Raw genomic sequence first — 11,783 nt, forward strand, 5'->3', positions numbered from 1 at the left:
CCCTATGGATTATCCTTTTGGTAATTTTGATAGGTCCATTATCCAACCATAGTGAACTATCATGAATCCTTCTTAATAAAATCCTAATCTATTCTATTTTAAAAATATTTAGGAAATCTAGGGCACGAGTTAACCCTTTCTTCTCTATAGTTTTGTTTTATTCCCTTAGTACACCATTTTCACAAAGTCTATCATATGCTTGCTTGATCTCCATATCTCCATATCTCCAATACTACCAATCTTACAATTTTAAAATTTCCTAACATCTTGAACCATTAAAACATTCGGTGGTATCATAGATAATGTACCAAAGGGGTCTTGTTTGTAAGAAATTTCAGTTATGGCCTTGAATATTGGTTGTTTGACCTCATTACTAACTAGTTGAATAGTCAAAACCTCCTTACCCTCTACTTCTTTAGACCTCAAAGAACTAGATGCCATTATGTGAAACTAAGGTTTATGAAAATATAAACAACATAACTTGACACTTGATAAATACCTTGCAAGATCTAACAAAATGGTGTTGAATCACTACTCAATGCTTTTGCAATCACTTTTGATGAATTTATAGATAGCCTCTTTCTCTCCTTGCTCTTTCTCAATTTTGAAATGATGTAAAATGAGTTGAAATCGATCAAATACCCTTTTGAAACCTTGTAATTAATGTTGAGTTCTTAGATAGTTGTAAGCTCAACATCAACCAATTTTAGACTCATTCGGCATCCATTAGCATTTCACTCATTCAACAAGCATTATGAGCTCGGCATCAACTTAGGTAGTTTCTTAGCTTGACATCCTCTAGATTTTCACTCAGTAGCCATAGGAAACTTTTCATGCTCGGCAATAACATGAAAGACTTAAATATTTTTCTTGGATTCCTAATAACATCTTGCATCTTTGTTCATGCTAATGTAATATTTTTTAGTATTAAATCCTTTGGAATTGATGTATGATATAACCTTTAAATATCAATCCCACATACTTCTTGATTTCTTAGTCTAATGAGGTGCGATCACCTAACCCATTGGGTGAAGTCATTCCTTCTTCATTTGATGTTATGCAAACATCCTTTTTCTTCCATGTCTTACTCATTTCACTTCTAACATTTTCAACATTTTCCTTTCCTTTGCCTTTATCAAACTCACAACTTGGCACTTTTGACATTGTTGGGCAATATCTACTAATGTGACCAGTCTTCAAACAACTAAAACATGTGGTTTGACTCAACCACCTTTCATAGTTACCTCTGAAGTGTGTCCTAATACAATTCTCAGGAGCATGTCCATACTCTTGACAATAATCACAACTATACCTATTATTATAATCCTAGTTATAAGAATTACCATTGTTCCTTACCTTTTTTTGCCTATTTGATGACCACATGGGTTTGGATATGCACTCAAAAGCTCTATGTCCATACTTTTGACAATTATAATAGTATCCTTCAAATCTTTGTGTGTGCATGGTCCTAGTTCTATATTCATGTGCCTGATGACCTTGTTTATTGCACTTATGATAGTGAACCATGCTTTTTCTCTTGACATTCTGATTTGTAGTTCTACACCTACGAACATTAGCAATATTTCCTTTCTTACCAAAATTATGACAAGTAGGTTTGGAATTCTTACCTTTGTTTCTCCTTTCTTCAACACTTTTAGATGACTCTCCTTCTATAGTAATTGTGTATCCCAATCCAGATGTATCATTATTGGATCTAGGGGATCTCAATAATTTCTCAAAGTATTTGATGGCTTCATTTCATTTATTGAAACTTTCAGTAAATTCTTTTTCTCTTTTTATGTCACTTTGCAATTGCTCATTCTACAACTTCAATGTTGTTATCTCAATGTCCTTGACATTCAATTCATAGTTGGTAGTCATCATTTGACTCAAAGTATCCAATTGCATGTTGAAAATCTTGGTTAGCTCTGATAATTTCTTCTCTAGTCTATTGCTCAAAATTATTTTCTCTTCTTCAATCATGGCTTTGTCTTCCATAGCTTTCTTCTTCTGTTTAGTCACTTCACATAGAGTATGGCTTTTGATTCTTGCTCTAACTTTAGATTTTTTATTTCTTCAACTTGAGCTCTATCATTTTTCATTAGATCTACAACTACTACATCAAATTCATTGGAATCTCCATTATCAAATAGCTTAGTAGTGTCTATCTCTCTATATTGTTTGTCATTCTCCTCAATAGAAATTTCCTTCCTTCTCCTCAAAGATTTCTTTAGTTCTTCTCTTGCTTCATTTAGTTGATGTAGAATGAGTTGTATTTCAATTCTTTGATTCTCAATGATCTTTCCCAATTTGTAGACTTCCATTTTCAACATCTTTCCTCAAAGTTGCAAAGCTCCTATTTTAGAGAACAAGGCTATGATACCAATTGTTGGAATTCCTATAGGAAAGGTAAAATTTTGAGTGGGGGGTGAATCAGTAGTTTAAACTTTGACCCATAAAATATTCACACACATCCATCTCATGCATTCACTAAGTAAACTAAAATAACATATACATCTAAATGATGTATACATATAAGCATTTATACACATATGACACCAAATATGATTACCCAGAAACCCTCCAATAAGAAGGTAAAACTGGGGTGGGGATGATACCCACAAATATTCACTGCTATAGTAATAAAGTGTATCCAATGAAGGTTACAATGTTTGATGATGAAACATGATCTACGCTATGAAAGGTCTACCCTGTTAAAGGCTTAAAAAGACTGTTAGGTCTCACCTTGTTAAAGGATTTCAACACTGTGTTAGAAGTGTGCCTTGTTAAAGGACTTCAACTCATAATTAAGTAAGAACCTTGCTAGAGGATTTCAATACAACCTATTAGGACTACTCTGTTAGGATATTTAACTTATTCACCTACTAGAATGATTTAGCAATGATCCCGTAGTTAGCACTTGGTTGCTTGATGACAGATCACCTCTAAACTAATGTATTCTCGATCCTTTTTTATCACATGTCTCACTACTATATGCTCTTCTCTTCCTCTATTCTCCTTCAACTAATTCTACAATGTAATCTCCAATCATAACTCCTTAGCCACCATGAATGCTCTATTTGTGTATATAAAATTCTCTCTTCACTCCTTTATACACCTTTGAAAGGTTAGGGTTTTTCCTCCTTAAGAAGCCATAGGTGACTTAGGGTTAGGTATGAATCAATGACTATGATTCATCCATTTTGTTTCTTAAACCTTCTCTTTACCTAATTAGCTGCATGTAATTGAATTAGGAATCCAACTTAAGATTCATCCTTATCTCCAAAATATCATAATTCAATCTTTAAGTCAGCTAAAAAATGGTTAACATAGTTGTTTGTGGGGTAAAAGCATAGATCTGTGTCACCATTTGTGATATCAAAACCTATTTTGGTCAAATTTCATTTCTCTATCAAAACTCAATTTTATTCAAAAACTAAAAATACCCTTTTATAGATCTTAGATTCAATATCGTGTTTTGATTAGTTATAATATGTTAGAATTTAAAAATATTATAAGTCGATATTTCAACATTTTAGAAGATGCTCACTTAAAAAGGGGAAAAAATAGTAAATCATACCAAAAAAACAAAAAAAATTATATTTATCTCTAGAGGAGAGAGTCCTCTTCATGAATATGTAATTTTTTCTCAAGAAGTTGTAGATTTGATTGGGAAGTTTTGACGGGAGGAAAAAACTGTTGGCTTGTGAGAAGGTCGAGCTTGAGTACTTATAACAAAGAAAATATAGATCAAAAATAATGATTTCTTTTTTTGTGCACTAGATATACATGTCATCTATAAGATATTTTCAAATCAAAACAAAAAAAGATGATTTACATTTTTTTCTTGACGGGAACTACACCCTATATTTTTTATAGTTAAAAAAGGGACTTCAAAATAAAAGAAATGAATAAATTCTTACTCAAAATTTTTTTAAAAAATGATAGGCATAAATTTCATCCAATTCTACACACTTCATCAGTTTACATCATTTTCAAATTCTAAACACAAATACCATTTTTTTTGTCATTAATGTTGAACTGTCGCATTTTGATATCACATTTCTTCATAAAAGGTGACACAGGTTTGTGCTTTTACCCTGTGCCATTACAAATAACTATGTCAAAACTATCTTACTCAGCATCTGAAGTCTCCAATGCTTGGCATATACTTTCTTCTATACTATGACTCAACATCTGTATCACTCAACATGTTCTTCTTACTTGGCTTCTTAAACACTCAGCATACACTATTTGCTCAACACTTGAGTGACTTGGCACATGAGTGGCTCAACACTCACTATGGACTTGGCATGCCCTATTATATACATTTAGTACTCAACATGTACTACTTGTTCAACATGAACTAAGTAAATGACATAAGTGTTAGTGTAGTTTTTTTAATTTCCTAGTAGGTTATTTATTTTTCCCTATAGTGCTAGATTTTTCCTACACTTTTAATAATCTCTCTTGGGTTAATAAAGCATGTATTATTAGGTGTATGGTTATGAGGTGTCATCTTTCTACATGTGAGCATCCATTAACTATCTTGGGAAGATACTTTGCTATCTTTAGTTTGATAGATGGTTGCTCCTCATTGGTTAGTGTTGTCACCTCCTCCCTCTTCCTAGCCTATATAAGCATACTACTTGGCTTATATTTGAATATCTTTTTTTTGCATCCTCTTAATTCTATTTTGCTTCTAGCATTTGCATTACTCTCTTGGAGACTAACTCTACGTTGCTATTTTGATTTTGTATCATTTGCATTCATAGTTTAGATATCTATTCTTTTCATTAGTTTTCTGGGTTTTTAATCTTTTCAGATTCTAACATGGTATTCGAGCTTTTCTATGTGCAAGAGTAGATTTTAGTTTCCTTATTTGAGAGATTCAGGGGGGGGCTAGTAAATCTTATTGTTAGTTTTTGAAAAACTTAGTATGATCTTCTCTCACATCTTCAAATGATCTTGAGAATCATAAAAGTTTGAAAAAAACATTTTTTAATCTCTGGGGTTTACACGTGTTTTATGAAATTTGGGTAATTGCAGCATTTCTAGTTATACTAGCAACATTTCTAGTCGTTCCAACACATGTCTAGGAGGTGTGAGAAAGTCAGATGTGGCTTTCACTTCACCAAGATCAAAGATCATCATACAAGTTCCAAAACTAGGGTTTTAGTCTCAAATTTGACAACCAACTTGCATATTTGGTGTTTTCAATCAATATTGTAGGTTATAGCATGCCATTTATTGACTTAGGTAGTTGATTCAGTCTTTTCATGATGTCTTTTGGTTGCTAGGGTCATTTTTTAGTTGTTGGGGTCATTTTTTATTGCTCAAGGCATCTGATTTATAGTACAAATACATCTTCCATCATAAGCAAGAAAAATGCTTTTTGGGTTTTTCTTGTAGCATTGAAAAACCATCCAGGTATCTTTTATTTTTTGTATGCAATCTATATATTTTGCAGAATTGAGCATGAAAAGTTATAGCTATTTTTTGTGTTCTATCTAGTAGTGCAGTCATTTTTTGATTATCATGCATAATTTTTAAAAAAATTATAGATTCCCAGTTGTGAGTTTGCACAGTTTTCCTTTTGGAAAATTCGAAGGATCATAACTTTCTCATATGACCTCATATCAAGGTGATTCTTTTTTTGAATGTGCATGACTTTTTGAGTAGATCACAATGGTGCTATTTGTTTCCTTCAGTATTATGCCCAAGTTTCACTTTCAACATATGCTCTTCATGAGAATTTTGTAATGCATTGAAATCAAGACCACTTAATATTTCTTACTAGTGGTAGTTGTAAATGCACTAAACTAAGTGTCAAATCATATTTCTTTGGGGAGAGTTCCTTGATTGAGTAAAAATGGGGGGCACTATCGTGGATGGGTTCTCTTCTTTTTAGAATTCCTTCTTTGCATTTCTTCATCATGGATCAAACAAATATGCCCATCCTAAGTCCATACAATTACTTTGAGTGGAAATCACGCATGACAATTCACTTAAAGAAAGTTGGATTAAATAGGATAACTATTGGACTTGAAACTGAACCTAATAAAGATGAAGATAAGCCTAAGTGGTTTAACAAATGTGATGAGGCATATGGAACATTGTGTTTGTCTATTTCCCCTAACTTGATATTTCACATTGAGTCTTTTGATACACCAAATGAATTAAGCACAGAGCTAGAAAAACTATTTGGCACACAAGATTCAATGAGGGGTCATATGTTGGAAAATGAATGAATTAGTTTAATTCAAGGCAATTTCAACACAATCTAGGATTTCTTCACTAAATTGAAATCACTAAGGCTACAGTTAAAACAATGTGGAATTGAAAAGAAAGATGAACAATTGATTCTTAGTATTCTATCTAAGCTAAGTTTAGAATATTATGTGTTTTTCTCTACCTTCTATGCTACTAAGGGTGCACTTGGTACTTAATTCACCATGCCATCTTTAGATGATTTCGATGTCAATCTCACTTGAGAATAGGACAAGCTAATCCAGATGGGCACTCTTAAGTCCTCTAAGTCACATACCTTGGTTTGCCAACCAAGGCACAAATGTAAAAAAGGGACAAAGTAGTAACAACAATTGTAATAATGAGCAACAAAATAATAGCAAGGAAAAGAAGGATCAGATACCGATTGCTTCAAAAGAAACTATTGATACCCCATCTTCCAAGGGTGATAAGCCTAAGAAAGAAAAGGTCAAATGTGCCTATTGTAAAAGACTCGATCATGATGAACATAAAGTTTTGAAGAAACAAATTAATCACTTGACATACATTCTTGAGAAGAATAATATCAGTGTTCATGTGGCTATCAAAAAAAGTTCTAATGAAGGTTCTAACAAGGAAAAAGAAAACAATAAGGGGAAAGGAAAGGGCAAGGTCCTTATTGCAATTGCTTCCTCACTATCCTGTTCTTGATTCAGGTGCTTTGCACCACATGGCTTCATTTAAGGAAGAACTTTCATCCTTGGAGCTATGTACTATGCCTTCTATTTTGATGGGTGATGACACTCTTGTTGAGGTGTGTGGGAGAGGGTCTGTTGATGTGGGAGATGGCACATTCCATGATGTTCTTTGTGTACCCTCATTATCAGCTAATCTACTATCAGTATACCAGATCACTCACGTAAGTTTAGGCAAGCAAGTTGAGTTCACTCCTAATTTAGTGGAGATACGTGAGTTGCACAGTGATTCTATAGTTGTAGTTGGTAGAGAAGATCATTAGTCATGACTCTATCTATTTTCTCACTTTGTTCTTGATCCTCCTTTGACTATTTTTCTCACTAACTCTATTGATGTGAGAAAATTATGACATGAGTGGTTTGACCATCTTAACTTCTGCTATTTACATCAACTCAATCAGTAGAGCATGGTCATAGGGTTGCCTTTAGTTCAGTTCTTAGATGGTGTTTGCCAAGGTTGCATTATTGGTAAGCATCCTAAGAAAAAGTTTGACAAAAGTAAGGCATGGAGAGCTTCATAGATACTAGAGTTAGTTCACAGTGATTTGGCTAGTTCATTTTAGCATCCTTCTTTCAGCAGGGTTCAATATGTCCTCACATTCATTGATGAATTTTCTTGATATACTTGGGTGTACTTTCTCAAATAGAAGTCAAAGGTATTTGATCATTTTTAGGATTTCAAATTTTTTGTAGAAAAGCAATCTAAGAAAGCCATAAAATTTTTGTGCACAGACAATGGTGGTGAGTATGTCAACCATCGGTTTGAAAGATTTTGCACCTCAAAGGGGATTGATTTATAGCATTCAGTTCTATACAATCCTCAATAGAACGGTGTTGCAAAATAGAAGAATAAATCCTTGAAGGAAATGGAAAACTATATTATTCACTCTAGATCTCTTGCACCGCAGTATTGGGCAAAGGCCATTAACTATGCTTATTATATCCAAAATAGTGTTCCTCATTGATCCTTGAAGGGAGTTACTCCTTTTCAAGCTTGGAGTGGTTAGAAACCATCAGTTAAGTACTTCTGAGTTTTTGGCTCTCCTACATAGGCCCACATTCCCACAAGAAAATGCAAGGCCTTGGATCCATAGAGAAAATCTTGCATATTTGTAGGTTAATTTGATAGTGTAAAGAGTTAACAGTTGCTCCACACTACTATACATGAGTTGTTCATTGAGAGGAGTGTTCAATTTGAGAAGGGATCTTCAAGCTCATTTTGTATCACTTCTCCAACTCCTACTTTGACATTGGAGTCACTTAGAATACATGGACGATCTTCTAATGAGTTAGATTCACCTTAGCAGTCTTCTACCTCCACTTCTGATGTAGAGAGGGATTTAGAGAACTCACTTCCTTCCTCTCCTAGTCATCATTTAGAGGTTAATGATTCCCCTCCAAATTCTCCATCTTCTGGTCCACTTTAGGCTAGATAGACCTTGTAGTCTATAGTTGATTGCGTTGGGGATCCATCAGACACCAGGTAGACTCATTCATAATTCCAAGATGCTCTACATGTCTTCATCACTATTTCCTTAGATCCATAGTCCTTTCATGAGGCTTTTTGTATTCTTGAGTGGGATACAACTATGCAAAAAGAGTATAGTTCCTTGATGAGGAACCACACTTGGGATCTTGTCCCTCTTCCTAAGGGAAGAAAAATTGTTTGATGTAAGTGGATCTATCAAAAAAAATTTAGCAGATGGGTCAGTTGAAAAATAGAAGGCTCGCTTGGTTGCCAAAGGATTCTCCCAAGTTCCTAGGATTGACTACTCTAAGAATTTTGTACCAATTGCCCAAATGAATTCCATTCGACTTGTTCTTTCTATTACTACAACTAATTATTGGGAAGTACATCAGATGGATGAGAAGAGTGTTTTTCTTCATAGTGACCTTCATGAGGAGATCTACATGGAGTAGCCACAAGGCTTCCTTTAGGATTCTTCACTTGTGTGTCATCTTTAGAAGTCTCTCTATGGCCTCAAATAGGCTCCTTAGACCTGGCATGCCAAGATGGACTCCTTCCTTCTATCAGTTGGGTTCACTCAGTGCCATTCTAATCCTAATGTCTACATTCTTCAATAGGGTGATTCACTTCTATTTTTGGTTTTGTATATTGATGACTTGCTAATCACAAAAAGTTCTTCACCCACCATTAAGGCTATCAAAATTGCTCTTCAGGACATTTTTTGATGACTAACTTAGGCTTGTTGCATTACTTTCTTGGGATTGAGATCTTTCAGTCTTCTTCCAAGATCACCATCACACAATCCAAGTATGCTCTAGATTTACTATCAAGGTTTCAAATGCCTGATTTTAAGCCTACTCTGACTCCCTTCCTTTTTGGAGTCAAACTTGAGGCTTAATGTTCTTCTCGGCTTATTGATGGTACTTTGTACCACCAACTTGTTGGGAGTCTCATTTATCTAACTCATACAAGACCTAACATCTCATATGCTATAGCCATGGTCTCTTAATTCATGTAGGAGCCTCATGAGCTACACTAGAAAGTAGCCAAGTAGATCATTCATACATAGTAGGTATTGAACTTGATTTGGCAGGCTACATAGACTTAGATTGAGTAGGTGATTCTCAGGATCACAAGTCTACTTTAGGTTATAGCTTCTCACTTGGTTCAGGTCCTATTTCTTGGTCAAGCAAAAACTAGTTTGCTATTGCTCTATCTTCCACTAAGGTTGAATATCGAGGGGCTGTAAATGCTGCCACTAAAGCCATTTGGCTTCAACATCTTCTCATTGAGTTTGGTATCCAAATTAGATGACCATCAGTCATATTTTGTGACAACTAAAGTGGCATTTAGATCTCATAGAATCTGGTCCATCATCGAAAAACCTAACACATAGCGGTCCACATGCACTACATCTAGAAGCTCATCCATGGTCACATCACTGACCTTCGCTTTTATCTAACTTCTAAGTAGGTTGTTGATGTCTTCACCAAACCCTCCACTGAGAGAAAGTTCTTTCTTTTGTGATCTTTTCTGGGTGTACAAGATGCTTCATCTTTTGGGGGGGTCTCTTCCTCTCACTCAAAGTCCTAACTATTTTTTGGTGGGTCTCTTTTCTCTCCCCTTTGGGGAAATTATATGTACATGGGCACCTCATCAAGCTTGACTTTTTGGGACCCATTTCTACATCCATCTAAGCTTCACTTAGGGTGGGTTTTAGAGTATTTTTTATTTCCTAGTAGGTTATTTAATTTTCCCTATAGTGCTAGGTTTTCCTATACTTTTAATAATCTCTCTTAGGTTAATAAAGGATGTCTTATTAGGTGAATGGTTGTGAGGTGTCACCTTCTGACATGTGAGCATCCATTAGCAATCTTGGGAAGATACTTTTATATCTTTATTCCAATAGATGGTTGCTCCTCATTGGTTGATGTTGCCACCTCCTCCCTCATCCTAGCCTATATAAGCATGCTACCTAGCTTTTATTTGAATATCTTGTTTTTGTATCCTCTTAATGCTATTTTTCTTCTAGCATTTTTATTACTCTCTTGGAGACTAACTCTATTTTTCTATTTTGATTTTGTATCATTTGCATTCATAGTTTAGATATCTATTCTTTGCACTAGTCTTCTCTGTTATTAATCTTTTCAGATTCTAACAATAAGTGTGTAGGCACTCACTTGTCAAAACCAATATGAGATCAACATAGTATCTCCATGTGTCGAGTCAATTTAGATTGGATGCATATTAGTTTGGCCCTAATGTTGGCTTCATTTGCATGTAATGTTGCTAACTAACTTTAGGATTGTAGGAAGGTGTTAAAGTGTTTCTCACTTTGGGTTGGAGGCTTTGGTAGAGTTATGCCAGATGTTTTCATAATGCTCTCCAAGTTTAGGATATGACTCCTAACCTCCCTGTTAAGAGTGTAGTATTATTGAATTTGGTATACAAAGAGAAAATATTCTCTAGTACCTTCTTCACACTCTCTATTTTGGTTTCTAATTCAACATGTGGCAGTGCAATAGCACTTGATATATTTTCATTAGCTTTAGTTTGAAACTTTCTCTTAGACCACTCAAGTAACTTGACATTTGTATCTAGGTTTGTGTCATTAATCGTCTCCACTATACTAGTTAATTGTTCAATTATTGGCTTGTTTTCCTCTAGAGTCAGAAGATCAAATGCATCAAAAAAAATCTCTTTGATATCAATCAAGACTTGTCTCTACCTATGATCCCTTATGAGTAGTGCTTGATTTTGCTTCTTTGCTAGAGCCTCTTGAAGAATGCCCATCTTCTCAATTGTGATGGTTGTAACATCAAATTTAGGCAACATAATCACTTCATCTAAGCTCACATCACTATATGATGTTACCTCATCTCCCTTAGATGTGTTTGGACTTGGCCTTGATGATTGTAATGGTGTAGCTTCTATGCTTGGCCTCTGAAGAGCTTGACTAGGAGGAGTAGTAGATTCTAGTAATGGTGCTAGTGCTTGTATTGCTAATTGCTCCTTTGAATTTGTTGTCAAACTTGACTCTTCAATTTTGTCCTTCTCTTTTATTGTATTACTAGTAACATTTTGATTTTGTGTTGTAGGTGTAGGAGTGACGTCATGACCTATTTGAGCTTAAGCTCCATCTTGCTCTACTACTATAATCTCATCCTTCTATTCACTAGATGTTTCAACTTTTTCATTTGTCTTTTTAGGTTCATCCTTGATGACGAGCACTTTGTGTTGATCTCAGATTGGTTTTGACAAGTGAGTGTCAACACACCCAAGCCATTTACCTAGTTCATGCTGAACTAGTAATATATGTCGAGCACAACATA

This window comes from Cupressus sempervirens, chromosome 1, assembly GCF_028749045.1.
Source record: "Cupressus sempervirens isolate cs-2001-9-10 chromosome 1, ASM2874904v1, whole genome shotgun sequence".
NCBI lineage: Eukaryota > Viridiplantae > Streptophyta > Pinopsida > Cupressales > Cupressaceae > Cupressus > Cupressus sempervirens.